This window comes from Pelodiscus sinensis, chromosome 2, assembly GCF_049634645.1.
Source record: "Pelodiscus sinensis isolate JC-2024 chromosome 2, ASM4963464v1, whole genome shotgun sequence".
Classification (NCBI taxonomy): Eukaryota; Metazoa; Chordata; order Testudines; family Trionychidae; genus Pelodiscus; species Pelodiscus sinensis.
In genome coordinates this window covers 80,622,175-80,638,271 of record NC_134712.1, presented here as the reverse complement: position 1 = coordinate 80,638,271, position 16,097 = coordinate 80,622,175, and the positions used below count along the sequence as shown (strand labels likewise).

The window sequence follows — 16,097 nt, the reverse complement described above, 5'->3', positions numbered from 1 at the left end:
AAACATGCTGCAAAGCTCATCGTTATTTTTTAGCATTTGGGATTGATCCTGCCCTTACTGAAATAAATGGCAAAACTCCCATTGATTTAAATGGGAATAGGAGCAGACCCTTCAAAAAGAAGTATGACATGGGAGAGTGGCTGGAATTATTTTGGAGGGAGGAGGGGGGAGGAGAGATTATTTTAGAATAGTGGATATATATATATTTTTATGCAATCAGTCTACTAAATTGTAGACTAGCTACATAGCTAGTACAGCTACATAGCTAGTACATAGCTAGCCATAGCTAGTACAGTATTTCTCTATATTTAGAGAAGAGAATTACTCTGGCATTTCAGATAATGTGGTTTATTAATTATTGTTACATAGTAGCTTTTCAATTATCACCATTGTATAAGTTCTACAGCACATGCTATGATAATGATATGCTAACTTTGTTACCCATATCAGGTATACACCTATTTTTTCTTGGAAGAAGTATTATTTTAAAGCCCATATCATTCTTATAGGGCAACAAGGTCATATAGTGTGAATTATAATCAGCAATATTGTTTCGTAGTAAAATGTAATAATTTTCTAAGTGTTTTCCCCTTGGCCTAGCCTACTAATTGACTTAATTTGTCTAAATACTGTAAACCTCCGATAGTCTGGCATCCAATTGTTCGGTACTTCCGATACTCTGGCATCAAAATGCCAAGCGCTTCTGACCAGATGATTAAAAAGCCTGCTGCTCAGCACACATGCAGGCTGTAACCAGACGGCGCATAATGTTGGGGGAGGAGGGGGAGGGAGTGGGATCATGTTACAGTATGGAGAAGAGCGTTTTGCTTCAGCAAAGGGGAAAGGGGAGGGGAGGGGGAAGAGGATCAGGTTACAGCACGGAGGAGACCCGAAGAGGAAAAGGGAGGGGAGAGGGAGGGAGATTGTGTCCTGGCCAGCTGTTAAGATGTGCAACTGTACTGGGCCTCCCGATTCTCCGGCAAATCTGATAATCCGGCACCACCTAGGTCCAAAGGATGCCGGATTATTGGAAGTCTATTGTACAATAATTCCAGTTCATTTAGTGACCTGATCTACATCCAGTGAAGCCAACTGAAAAACTCTGACTTCAATGGACTTTGGACCAGATCCTTATTACACTGAATTATTTAAATATGCAGGTCATTTTTGAAGCATTCACTTTGTAAGCAGGTTAGGTTCTTGATATAACTGTATGTTTCATTCTTGCTTACACTGTGCTTAGTTGTAAAATGTACAGACAACCCAGAGCTGAGAAGGATTGCAAGAACTTTGGAGGACAAAATTAGAATACAAAATGTCCCTCATAAATTGGAGAAATGGTCAGAAATTAACAAGATGAAATTATTGCATAAAGACAAGTGCAAAGCACTACACTTAGGAATGAAAACTTAAATGCCCAACTACAAAATGGGAAATATTTGGCTAGGCAGCAGTACTGCAAAAAAAAAAGAATCTGAGGTTATAGGGAATCGCAAATTGAATATGAGCCAATAATGCAATGCAGTTGTGAAAGGCCTAATATAATTCTGTGGTATAATAACAGGTGTGTTGTACATAAGATATGGAAAGTAATTATTCTACTCTACTTGGCACTAGAATATTATGCCCAATATTGAGTGCCACATTTCATGTGGATAAACTGGAGAGTAAAACGTTTAGAAAACTTGAGCTGTGAGGAAAGATTAAAAAGAGGGTATGTTCTTGAGAAACTGATGGGGCACCTGTCAGATATGTTAAGGACTGCTAGAGACATGAGGCTGACCAATTGCCCCCCATGTTCACTCAAGTTAGTCCAAGAAGTAATAAGCTTGATCTGCAGCAAGGAGGATTTAGGGTAGATATTAGGGAAAACTTTGTAAATACCTGTATAAGGACAGTTAAGTTCTAGAATCCCAATTACTGGAGGGTTTTAAGAACAGCTTCGATGGAGATTGGTCAGGGTACATCTACACAGCAATGTTATTTCAGAATAACTGGTGTTATTCTGAAATAACATAGTCCACATCTACACTACACGCAGTTATTTTTACATAATGTCAAAATAATGTCGAGCTGGAGGTCTTCTTACTCTGACTCCTGTAACTCTCATTTTATGAGGAATAAGGGAAGGGACTCTTCCAAGAACAGTTAATTATCTTGCAAGGCTAAACAATTTGGTCATGTCTACACTGGCGGCTTCTTGCGCAAGAATATCTTGCGCAAGGGTCCACGCTGCCATGTGCGAGCTGTGCTTTAGCACAAGAGCATCCATGGCAGTGTGGATGCTCTCTTGCGCAAGAAAACTCTGATGGCCATTTTAGCCATAGGGGTTTCTTGTGCAAAAAATCCCTGCCGAGCATCCACACTGCCCTCTTGTGCAAGAGAGTTTACACCTGTTAGAAAAGAGTGTAGCTCTTGTATAAGAAGCCCTCTCTTACCATGCTGTACTGTAAATCTTCTTGAGCAAGAGCAGGTGGGCAGTGTGGACGCTCTGCAGCTTCTTGCGCAAGAATGACCAGTGTAGACATAGCCTTTGAGTGAGCATATCCACACCCAGCGTTGCTCTCTTCTTTTACCTGGCTGATTGCAAGCCGTAATTCAGCCCCTGCTTATAACGGTATCTTTGGGAAAATCAGAAGGAAATGAAACAGGCAAAATGCTTCTAAATTGCATGTTTCGGGCTGTGGTAAAATAGTCACAGAACATTTTTTTAAATGGATAGTAAGTAGAACCAAAAGAGCTTCATAGGTGTCCATTTCCTGAACAAGGATAGCAGGTAAATGGAATTCCAGAGAAATTAGTGTAGGTAAACTGAAATCTCATTAACTCTGTTAATCCAAATCTCCCTGTAATCTGAAATGTCTATAATAGTCCCAGTCTGAAAAAGCATCTGTTTCACCATTACTAAAGCCACCTAATTCATACTATAAGTGCTTTTCAGACTAGGAAGTGCTGTCAGCAAGTCCAACAGTGCTAATGATCTAGCAAATTCCTGAGTGTAATTACTGCCAAATTAGCACCAACTGAGTTTATTTTAATTTCAGCATTTAAAGGTGTTTGGTCTTTGTGCTTGCTTTCACTAAGAGACGTTGCCTGTACAGGCAGTCCCCGGGTTACGTACAAGATAGGGACTGTAGGTTTGTTCTTAAGTTGAATCTGTATGTAAGTCGGAACTGGCGTCCAGATTCAGACACTGCTGAAACTGACCGCCAGTTCTGACTTACATACAGAATCAACTTAAGAACCCCAGGCGTCCCCAAGTCAGCTGCTGCTGAAACTGATCAGCAGCTGATTCCAGGAAGCCCGGGGCAGAGCAACTCAGCGCTGGTCAGTTTCAGCAGAAGCTGACTTGGGGACGCCTGGGGCAGAGCAGCTGGGGTGCTGCTGGGTTGCTCCAGTAGCGCCGCTCCTGGGTGCTACTGGACCAACCTAGCAGCACCCCATCTGCTCTGCCCCAGGGTCCTGATTCAGCCGCTGCTGAAACTGACCAGCAGCGGCTGAATCAGGACCTGGGGCAGAGCAGCTGGGGTGCTGCCGGGTTGGTCCAGTAGTGCCCAGAGCGGGCGCTGCAGGACCAATCGGCAGCGCCCCAGCTGCTCTGCCCCAGAGTCCAAAACAAAAGCCTGGTCTGCTGGGGGGGGGGGGGGAGCACACTAGCTGCGCCCCCCCCTCCCCAGCAGACCAGGGACACGGGGAGCAGAGCCTCTGAGTCTTTGCTCTGGCAAAGCCTCAGAGGGAGGGACCCCGCCGCGGCCGCGGCTTCAATCTGGGTGCCTGTGGTTTGCTGGGGACCGTCCCCAGCAGACCACAGGCTCCCGGACTGAAGCCGCAGCCGCGGGGGGGTCCCGCGCCTCTGAGGCTTTGCCAAAGCCTCAGAGGCGCGGGACCCCCCCGTGGCTGCGGCTTCAGTCCGGGAGCCTGTGGTCTGCTGGGGACGGTCCCCAGCAGACCACAGGCACCCAGATTGAAGCCGCAGCCGCGGCGGTTCCCCGCGCCTCTGAGGCTTTGCTCTGGCAAAGCCTCAGAAGCGCGGGAACCCGCCCGGTGCCCCTGGTCTGCTGGAGACGGTCTCCAGCAGACCAGGGGCACCGGAGCAGCTTACGAACGGGGCTTTCTCGCCCCGACTTCCGGGGCGAGAAAGCCCCGTTCGTAAGTGCGGATCCGACATAAGTCGGATCCGCGTAAGTCGGGGACTGCCTGTAATAGACTTCAAACAAAAAATCAAGACCCAGGAGCATTTTCGGATCCATTGGGAAACAATTGCCCAAAATATTCACAGTGTATGCTATAAAGACAGCTAAACAAAATACTAAGGACATATGATCCGAAGTTCTCCGTACAAATAATTAAGGCACTGAACCTATGGGCTAAGGGACTGTGGTAACAGTGAAATGCCTACAGGGTTTGTCTACACTGCAAAGTTAAATCAAAATAACAGCCGTTGTTTTGAATTAACTTCAATAGTGTCTATACCTGCAAACCACTATTTCAAAATTAATTCGAAATAGCAGAGTGCTTAATTCAAATTTGGTAAACCTCATTCTACGAGGAGTAATGCCAAATTCGAAATAGCTATTTCGAATTAAATGCGTGTAGACACTTAATTCGAAATAGGGGGCCTCCAGCCCTTCCCAGGGAGCCCTGGTGGCCACTCTGGACACAACCAGGAAAACTTACACTCCCCCCCCCAACCCCGGAGCCATTAAAGGGGTAGACTCTGGCCACAGTGCCTGTGCCAGCTTCAAGCCTGTCAGCCCAGAGCCAGCAGTGGCCACCGGGGACCATGACCCAGTGGCCCTAAAACATAAGCCAACAAGCCACTGGCAGCCAGCCCTCCACCACTCCCCAGGAGCAGTCTGCCAGCATCCAGGAGCCTGACAGGGGCCGGAGAAGGTGGGCGTCTTCCTGGTCCAGGGTGGAGATCAGGGACCTTATTCAGGTTTGAGGGGGATGCCCCCAACGTCCATGATCTCCGCACTGGATGGAGGAATGCAGCCGTCTAGGGCAGGATAGCTGCCAGCCTGGCCACCAAAGGCCACATGCAAACCCAGGAGCAGGTCTGCATGAAAATCAAGTTGGTTCAGCGAGACCCTCCAACCCTGGGCCCTGAGCTTCCCCTCTCCCTTCTTCCCCTTGCTTCCCCCTTCCAGCTCCCTCCTCCCACGTTCCCCCCTCCCCTCTCCCACCCTTCTCTTCCCCTCTCCCACCTCCTTTTTCCATTCTCCCCAGAGGTTCATCCCCTCCCCCGTTTTGTTCATTAAACCCAGTTTCTAACATACGCGTCTTTTGTTTGACATCAGGAAGGGGGGCTAGGGAGGGGTAAGTGGAAGGACGTGAGGGAGGAATGGGGCAGAAGCCCCCGGTGGGGAGGATCGTGGAGGCTCTGATGGCTCCTCTGGGTGGACGCTCTCCTGCAGGGCCTCCTGGATCTTGACAGCCCCCTGATGGAGCCTCTGGATGTCAGCCTGCAGCAAGTGCAGCCAGGCTGATGGCAATGACCCCATGAGCTCTGGCTCCATGTGACCAAGTGCTGTGGTGTCCTGAGTGCGGGCACTCAGGGCACTCCAAGACAGGACTGTTTTGCTTTTCCTCAGGGTTCCCCGCTTGCTTTTCCTCATCAAGGTTGACAAGCAAGTGGGGAACCCTGAGAACTGTCTGTCCGGGGTGGGGGTTAAAAATGGAGCTCAGTTAGCCTCAGGCAGCTGCCCCCAAAAGTCCTAACCTGATGCCCTGCCGGCACTGGTTCCGGCCAGCCTTAACTTCGGTTCAGGGTCCACTCAGTATGGTTCAGGAACCACCTGATTGAGATAGAGACTTAGGCACTTTCCTAAGTTTAAACCCATGAGGTTTAAATTGAAAGCTGTAAAGGAAAGAAATAATATTGAGAACAAACATGTAGCATGGATTTCATATCTCATGGTCATTAAAAATAAAGGTATCATGGTGCCTGCTTTAATTTAATTAGATTTTAAAAGCAGAATGTTTCTTAGATTTTAATCCATTTGGATTTCACTTTAAGAAGAGCTACAAGGCCTATCTATTTACTTAGGCTTTGGGGAAAGGAATGGGATGATGGGGGTTGATATTTATATGGATAGGGAAGTATTGCTGGATTTGCTGACATGAAGCAGCTGCTAGATTTATTCATATTTTGATCATATTTTTAATTTAGGTAAAGCTGCCAGGAGCTGAAGTTAATTTTTGTATGGTAATACTAAATAATAATTGTATTAAACAGTTCGTTAGTTCATTAGCACTTCATTCATTCAGGCAGAATAAGCTAAACAACTGCAGTGTTTTTGAACTGATACAAATGTGATCTCATGTAAGGAAGCCCAGGTCCAGAGAGTATTTGTGTACTGCCTTTACTGTCTTTGTTTGAACACCCAGCTAACAGCTGTTTATTTTTCACCAGTCATCAGCTTTGGGTAACAAAGAGGGTTAAGCAGAGCTGCTATGAGAAGAAAATGTTTTCTCTCTTGATAATCCTTATGACACAGCCAGAAAAAAGGACCAAAGAGATCATGTTGCTTCAGACCTCAACTTTCCACTTCCCATCCCTTCCTCACTGCTTGATACCTTTACACATCTTGTGACGTCTAAACTGTAGAAGGGGACTATTGCACAGCACCTGTGTAGTGCCTAGCCTACTTCCGGATGTTGTAAAGTAAACAATAAAGGATAATGGTGAGTAAATAAGAGCTGGATTGTGCCATCCTTGCTCACTCTGAGGATATGACTGAAAATAAGAGCAGACCTATTGCTTTCAGTGGTGCCAGAATCTGAGACTAAATATATAATGAACAAATCACTGCACTATGTAAGCCGGGTATGAATTACTGCTTGTTATCAGCCAGCTAACAGGAGAGAGCTGCCCTGAGGGTGGGTGTGCTCACTCCAATTGTTTAGCTCTGCAAGATAATTAACTGTTAACTGTTGATATGTAAATACAGCTCATGCCAGGACGGGGAAGGAATCCGAGGTGTGGCTATGTAAATCCAATTCAGCCAGGACTGATGGAGGATCAGTGTTGGAATGGAATGTGGTGTATTATATCTAATTGGGGGTGTATTATATCTAATTGTGGTGTATTATAGCTAATGTGGTGTATTATATCTGTTGTGCGGGTCACAAATCATGCTACCCCTAGATGTGGGGATTGTAAAATATGACACCAGTGCTTGCAGGAGAGACACTATCATTGTAAGAGGTCTTAGAGGAACAAGCCTCCCCCTTCCAGAATTGAGTTGGGGGGAGGGGAGGGGAAGGAAGGGGAGGACTTGAGGCAGCCTGCTTCATGCCTGCCAGGTGTGAGCTGTAAGACTGGCTCAACCTGCCCCTTTCCCCCTGGTTTTAAGGACAGACCTAAAGCTAACTTCATGAGGAGTCTTTTTGCTATTCCAGTGGAAGCTGGAATCTTTGGCCAGCCTAGGTGGTGGCTAAAGAGTTGAAATCACTAAGAGCTGAAATCACTGGTTTGGCTGGGAGCCATACCCATTGCAGCCAGTGGAGCTGCTGGCAGGAATGACTGGCAGGCGGCCGGTAGGAGTGGCAGCAGGCGGAGGGTGGCCAGCGGAGCAGCTGGTGGGAACGACTGGCAGGCTGGCTGGAGTGGCAGCAGGTGTCCAGCGGTGCAGCTGGTGGGAACAACCCAGTAGGAGCAGTGGCAGGTGGTTAGTGGAGCGGCTGGTGGGAACGACTGACAGACGGCCGGTAGGAGCAGCACAAAGGTGGCATAGCCTCAAGCTCAAGGAGTAGAGTCATCAGGATGCTGTGTCAGGGTCTGCACTGACTGGACAGAGCTGTAAGTGGGGCTTTTGATGTGGGATACGGAGAAAGTTTGGGTAAGTGAATGGAACCCTTACCTTGTTGGACTGGTGACCTTGAGAGGCAAAAGACATTGCTCAATCCTTTTGAGCTGGGACAGTTACTCGTGGGGGAGGGGACTAGGAACTCTGTTTATGGTGTTTTCCCAAGTTAATGCCATGTGACTTCTCTCTCTCTTTTATTAAAAGTTTCTTTTCTGCACTCAGACTCTGTGCTTGCAAGTGGGAAAGTATTGCCTCTCAGAGGCACCCAGGGGTGTGTGAATTTCCCAGGCTACTGGGTGTGGGCTCGAACTGGTTCTGTGTGAGATTGACCCATAGATATTGAACCCAGCCCTGGTTGCTGCCAGGCCTACCCGGTGGAAGGGTTACATCTAAGGGTATGTCTACACTACCACGCTAGTTCGAACTAGCGGGGTAATGTAGGCATACCGCACTTGCAAATGAAGCCCGGGATTTGAATTTGCATAAGCGGGGAGCCGCCATTTTTAAAACCCCGCTGGTTCGAACCCCGTGCAGCGCGGCTACACGGGGCACGAACTAGGAAGTTCCAACTAGGTTTCCTAGTTCGAACTACCGTTACTCCTTTTTGAAAGAGGCTCTTTTGAAAGAGGCTTGCAGCCTAGACGTAGCCTAAGCCATTCTTCTCTTTCCAGCTTACTAGAGAGCTCCCATTTTTACAAGCCTCCCTGCTCCCCTACAATTGTTTAAAGTTTTTTTCATATATTCTTCAGAACTGGGGCTTAACTTACAAATGAATTTGCTCTGGATAATGTTACATGTGTACTTTTAAGAATGGTATAAAGGGGGTACTGCTAGTTGTACTAGGATGAAATGGAGGAAAAAGGAACATTAAGGGTGAATATCAGGAATGGATATGGTAGCATATGGAACAATCTTGTGAGGGGAGTATTGGAAGCCCATTAACCAAGCATTCAAAATGAGACTGGACAGAAACATAGTGGAATTCTCAGTGGACAGAAACACAATTCTGCAATGGCAGGGGATAGGTGGATGACCAAATAAACTCTGTCCAACTCCCAGTCCTAAAAGGTTTCTTTAAGGGTATTCCAGACACATTTTTTTGTTCACTTACACATCAGACCTAATGACAGTGTATTTTCAGAGTCCACATAGATAGGATGTCTGCAAATTTATCCTGATTTATAAGACAATAACACAAGAAAAAGTGCAACCCAGCAAGAAAGGCTTATAAGATTTTATTTTCTGGCAACATAATCTAGAAATATGCAATGATAGTCCCCATCTGTGATAGCAAATGAAGATAAAGCTTATTATGAAGTAGCACGCTTTCCCCTTTCTTCTTGCTATGTTTAAAGAATTAAATACCAGGCAGAAAATGTTTTCCAGGCCACAATGATTTTATAATGGAGCTAAAATTGAGGGTTAAGCTTCATCTTGTCATTTTATCATAGCTTTGTTTGAAGAAATCAGGGGCGGCCCGTGCCTATAGGCAAACTAGGCAGCTGCCTAGGGTGCCAAGTTACATGGGGGACCGATTGAATGGTTCACCTAGGGCGCCAGGTGCTGGCAGCTGAGGTCCAAAGCAAATAACATGAAGGAACTCAGGATGATTATTCACATGTTGACATATCTTCTAACCAATCAGGGCATGCAGAACAAATAATTCTGATTCTCTGCACACACAATAGTATTGATGCAAATGTCCTGAGCTTCCCCATTACTCACAGGGTAACTTGATCACTGAGACAAAATTGTGTGACCCTACCTGTTAATAATGAGTCCAACCTTCTCTGAACCAAATTTTCTTACAACTCCAGTGCCCCTTTTTCCTCCATTGTGCCAATTCATCCTTGATAGCTCAGAGATGCCATTCCTGACCTGATGTATGATAGCAGGGGTAAATTCTTTACTAGATCTAGTGGATTCTCATTAATGTATGTGTGAAGTCTGATGAAGCTGGTAGGAACTGGTGGTTTTTCATCTTGGAACAGTCAGGATGATGGTGGTCTGACCAAGAGGAGTCAGATTGGGTTACATACTAAAAGAACAGACTCTATGACAGAAAAGAGGGCAAACCAAGAGTCAGGCATCAGATCAGAGGCAGAGTTTGAAGCTGAATATGGGATCTCTTACACAGGGGGTCTGAAGCAGAGACGGGCAGACAGACTATGTTATTGCTCTGACCCTGCAAGTAAGATATATAGATTTTGGCCTCTGACTATGTCTCTTGACACCTGATTCTTGGTTTGCCTTCTGGCTTGTCTCAGGTGCTGACATAATGGTAACCTGCATGCCTCCCTGAGCTTAACTCTTTGCATACCCTCTATCCTATCTTGGACTCTGGCCTTCTGCTACCCAAACCAACTTGACTCTAGCTCTGCCCAACCATGTTCAAGTCATGACATTTTTCTGAGACATTTCCCAATCGTGACTTCCTTTCTTATGTACTAGTGCTAGCCAATCAGTGGGGTGAGAGGAGATGCTATTCAGATTCTGCTGGGCAGTACTTCTTGCTGAGCCCCTCCTACAGGAACTTAGTCTAAGCCCTCTGTGGTGATTTGGAGACATAAGCAGCCTAAAACTCCCATAGTCTCAAGATCTCACTCTATAGACTCTTACATCTAGAGGGAAGCAAGGCACTTGGGCCTATCTGGCCAAAACATTAAAAAAGGGACCTTTTTATATTAAGTTTCCTTTGAAAAAATAAGTATAATTTTAAAAAATATTAAATGGAAAAATCATGTGTTCCCTGAATAGATGTTGTGGTGCATTTGGAGAATAAATTTAATCACTGAAGTGTAATTTCAATTGTGATTTGTGGCCTCCTTTAAGTGCAGATCTCATTACCATCTTAATTATACAGTTGTTACCTGGCTTAGAATGAGTTTTAAGTCATCACTTCTTACTTTTCATTCTGAGAAAATAAAGAATTTTTACAGTCTAGAGACAGATGCTTAACATATCAGCCTATGTGTGATTCAATCAGATCAATTCAGATCAATCGTTTGTGTACTATATACCTTTGTTTTATTGATTTTTCACATGGTTGCCACTAGAGTTTGCTGTAATGCAACCAGCCTCTAAAATATGAGTTTAAAACTACCGCACAATATAGATATCAAATTTCCAGCTCTCTTTCCTTGTATTCACAGATTAACTCAAGGAGTTAAATGTGCACTGAAGACATATTTCAAAGTACCCAGAACTTGGGGTTTATTGGTATTTGTTTTTCTGAAACCTATTAGTCAAGACTTATTATTAGCACTGGTTAGAGAACCTCTAGCAAAATTGTATTCCATCATAATATGTAGTTCCATAAAAATTTAAATGCTTTACAAAATCAGTCGACTCTGCTGGAATTTCATGTAGAAAAGAAAGTGGAAAGGAGTTGTGACAATGTTGACATGTCTCATTTTAATGTTTTGAGAATGAAATGTTTCAGATTTTTTTGTTTTGAAATAACTTTTTTGTTTTATGTTATCTTTTATAACATAATACAAAATAAAAGTAAAAAATAAAACAAAATTAAACTGTTAGAATGACCTGTGCTCTAATTTGGAACACAGACAAATTTCAGAATCTCAAAATCCGTTGCAAAATAGAACGACCTCTGCACAACTCTATTTATAATACCTTTATAAGATAATTCAAGCAACAATCTCAGCCTCTGGCATTTCCTCTTTAGGAATTGTAACTTCAGATTTATGTTTGAATATTAGAGAAAACATAAATATAATAATAATAAATAACTCAGAAGACACTAGAGAAACCAGAAATAGAAAAACCTATTAAATCATCTATTCCATGCCTATGTGACTGCAGGGCTGTTTTGTATAATACTTGTTCCATTGATTTGTTCAAACGAGTTTTAAATGCTTAAAGCAATGGGCCATGTCTTTTGGGAGTCAATTTCAGTTCCAAATACATCTTGTGGTCAAAAGGTTTTCCTGATATTCAATCTAATTTTTCTTCTTACATTTATTCTAGTTCTACTCCTTATATCTCAGCAATAATTCCTCTCTGCCCTAACCTACATTGTTCAAATATGTTGACTCCATGTAGTTGTTACTTAGCAAGGCTTTACATAACTAGGGTTTGGAAGACTAGGACCATAAATTTGTGTATTGATGTTTATTTAATTTTGGTTGGATGTGAAGTTTTCATCACATAACTTAATCTTTAATTCCTGGATACTCCACAACTGTACTAGAAGTTGGCAACCCTAGTAAGGAGGGATTTTGAAAAACAAAGACTTGTACTTCTAAGTTTCTGAGACACTTTTGGAAATTCCCCTAGTGCAGTATTTTCTAGGAGTGCATTTAAAATAAGATAAAATTTAGAATTATGTACAAAGGGAAAGTTAAAATGGAAGGTATAGTTCCAAGTGGGACCACTGGAGGAATTGTTAATTGTTGCTACTGTCTTGGAAGTCAGCAGAGTGAGTCTGGGAAGTAAGAGAGCATAGGGATAAGGGGCAGGAAAAACGGAGAGTGATTGAGCTGGCAGAACCTATCAGCATGACTGCAGTTACTTTTTTGTCTGAAGGGAGTGAAGTATTGGGAAGGCAGAGAAGCAGAACTCCATGAGGCTCAGGAGGCAGTAAGGCTCAGTTGAGCTCTACACAGAAAGGGAGAGTTCTAGCTGTGGATTGTAGAAAGTGCCATACGAAGTTACTGTAAGAGTCTGCTTCCATCATCTTCCAATAAAGTCCTTTTCTTCCCAACCCTCTTCCTGCTATTCAATTCCAAGTGCACCATAGACATAACTAATTCCTTATATGTCATTTCCTTATACTGTCAGTATTCTATGACTCCTCACTGAAGACCTATTGATTTGTTGCTCTTTCTCATAAATATTCCAGACACGGTCACACAAGAAACATGGGGAAATAAAGTATTACTTCCTTGTTCTGGGACAAGATACATTCGCGTATGCAACCCAAAAGTTCATTTATCTTTTATGTTACCGTATTTTCCGGCGTATAAGGCGACTGGGCGTATAAGACAACCCCCTAATTTTCTAGTTAAAAGATAGGTTTTCGTCTTATACTCGCCGTTTAAGACTACCCTCCCTAAGAGGCCAACCGGCAGTGCCCCAGCGCTCCTCCGCCTCCCCGACTTTGCTCCCGGTGTCCCTGGTCTGCTGGAGACGGTCCCCAGCAGACCAGGGGCACCGGGAGCAAAGCCGAAGCGGCAGCGGGGTGCCGCGCTTCTGAGACTTTGCTCTGGCAAAGCCTTAGAGGCGCGGGACCCCGCCACGGGGACACCGGGAGCAAAGCCTCTGAAGACGCCGGCAGCGGCAGACCAGGGAGACCAGGGAGACGCGGAGCAGCTTTTCTCGCCCCGGAGTACACAGGCAGCGGGACTACGAGGTCCCGCAGTCTGTGTCCTCCAGGGTGAGAAAAGCCCCGGCGTATAAGACGATCCCCGATTTTTGGGGGATGTTTTTTAGCATAAAAAGTCGTCTTATACGCCGGAAAATACGGTACAATATTCCATTGCAAACTTATGAATATCTTGAGACTCTCTGTCACCCATAAGCCTATCTTAAGTCTGCTCTCCATGGATTTCTTCAACATCTGGGATAAAAATCTTGCCTCGCTGAAATCAACTGGAGTTTTTTCATTGGACTGCACCCATCAGGTTAGAATATTTTCCTCGGTGCTTATATTTGCACTTTTCCAAACTTAATCTATTTTTTTATTTTCTGCCTATGAGTTTAATTTTTCTGTATCCTTTTAAATATTTCTCTGGCCTCTCTTGTCATTGCTACTCCTCTCAATTTGCAGGCAGATCTTGACTTTACGACATTCAAGTTAAGACAAATAGTACTGACAACATTTCTGCATTGACACCCTGATTAAGCTTATGATGTTGGTTTTGACTTTGCGATGCTCAGTCCCACAACAGAGTGGCTGGCAGTTCCGAGTTATGACATTTTGATTTATGATACAATTTTCAGGAACCAAATGTATCATAAGTTTGAGGACTGCCTGTAGTATAATCCACTGTTTCTATTAATACATTGCTTACTATTCTTTCAAATCATTAATTCTGATGATACACTAGGGTAAAGCTAACATCCAGCCTATAACACTGCACTAGCAATTCCTCCCATAGCTCAATGCATTGAAGTCTGCCAAACATTTAGTGACTCTATTTTCTTAATGTTTGTACTGTTGTTTAACCAGGAATAGTAATAAGACTTACACAACGACAACTGACTTGATTCTTCTTCTTTGTTTACAGCTTAATAGGAAAGAGAAGGACCACTTTGAGGACTATAGTCATCATCAAATTCAGAAATCTGAACCTCTATTATTAATAATTAGGTTTGAATACCTTTTAATTTCCTTCATGCTCCAGGTATTTCTTGCTTCGTACTCCAGGTATTTCTTGCACTTTAAAAAATAATAAGTTAGATGTATATATTGGTAGTGTAGTAACTTTTTAATCATCATCTGCGCCATACTTACACAATTTCAGCTTTTTCTCCAACAACTTCCACATCACATGCTAGCTGTGCTATTTGTGATCTACCGAGAATGTACAGAAAGACGCCACCGAGACTTGTAAATTAATGTATTTGGCATTTTACTTAAAATAACCGGTTCCTTTGCTTCTCTTTATTTATACATTTTACACGCTTATAAAAGGAAACCAAGGCTAGAAAACAGGATGTGCTGGTGACAGCATGACTTGTGTGATGTGGGATGATAATAATAACTTTGGACAAAACCCACAAAAACGTTCAGTTTTTCATTTTAGATCATGTATATAATAAGCGACACTAATTTCAGATACATGATCTTAATAATGAATCTCCAAGCTACATCTAAAAATAAATAAAGCAGGTGACTAAATAGGTCTTCTCATATAATTTGATATATTATAGAAACTTCAGAGATCTAGCTACACAGAACAGCACATGATAGAATGCTAACTAGTACCTCATGGGAAGGTCAGTAACTCATGGAGTGTATTGCCAGTGGGATGCTCTTTCCAATGCTGTTGCAAAAGGCTTGTTGCATTTTTAACGAGTCCCTCTGGGACAGATGACCCTTCGTCACCAGATTTATGAAGTAAAAATTTTTAAATGAGAGATGAAATTGCACTAATCCATCAATTTTTCCTTTGATCACTAGAAATCAATCTTAGATGCCAGATTTTTGCTTTTTGGGGTATATCTCTGTTGTTGCACATCTATTTTTCCTTGTTTTATTAACACCAGACGGTTCTTTAATGTGAGACTTAAATATTTGTGAGGTGCATCACCCAAAGACTCATTAGTGTGGGGGGGTTTTTAGCTTTAAAAATAGTTTAGTGCTGCTGAAATCTGTTAGTGATAACAGCTCTATTAATCTCCAGAAAAGACAGCACAGATGGGGGCATACCTATCTCCTACTTTTACCATTATGTCTCAGCTCTCTTCTAAAAAGCTCACTTCTGTCCATACCTTTGTTTTTTTTGTTTTTGTTTGGGTTTTTTTTGTTTGTTTTTGTGTTTGGTTTTTTTCTTTTTAGGATTTTTGTTGTTGTTATTTTTGCATAGTTGGTATCCTTGTTAAAAGGATAGGTAAATTATTTTTTATGTGATGAGCTGTCTTCTAGAAATGGAGCATTCCATTGACTTCAATGGACTTTGGGTCAAGCATATAGGAATCAGACTGAGACAACCAATTCACTTCATAGAGGCTGCTAACCATATCACAAATGAGATAAGTTGAAGTCACTATTTGAGAGAACTGGATTTAAGTCAGATGAAATGTTTTGCATCCCATTATAATGACATGGTCCCTCTCACTTGGTCATAGCCTCTAAATTTTGCGAGAATGATTTTTATTTGTATTAAAATCATTGCATCAATGAAGTATCATTTTCAGTCGGGTCTAATCCTGGCCCTGAAGTGAAATATCAAGATTAACTAAAAATGAATGCCTATTAAAGCTGGTTGGGATTTTTTTATGAAACTTTTTTTCATTAAAAAATGCTGATTTATCAAAACTGAAAATCTGAATGAGAAATAGTCAGTTTTGTTTAATTTCTTGACATTACAATGTTAGAAAAAAATTGAAATTGATTAAATGACCTGTTCTGACATTTTCAAAACTAATCGTTCCAGTTTTCTAGTTTAAAAAGACATTTTGTTTTGACATTTAAACTACTTAAAATAAAGAAAAAGAAGTAAATGATCAAACCGCAATGGAATGCTTCAAAATTATTAAAATGACAATAATAATTTTGATGATAAAGTGTAAATGTATTAGGATTTTCAGTTTGCATCAGTT

General features: G+C 42.8%; 1 long non-coding RNA gene across 1 annotated transcript in view; it reads left to right on the top strand.

Annotated features, from left to right (window-relative positions):
* The window catches only part of LOC102461462 (uncharacterized), a 136,064-nt gene extending 121,601 nt beyond the window's left edge, over positions 1 to 14,463 (top strand). The window contains exon 4 of the long non-coding RNA XR_003087335.2: positions 14,060 to 14,463. This is a non-coding gene — a long non-coding RNA (uncharacterized LOC102461462). The remainder of the gene's footprint in view (positions 1 to 14,059) is intronic.
* Positions 14,464 to 16,097: the final 1,634 nt, after the last annotated feature.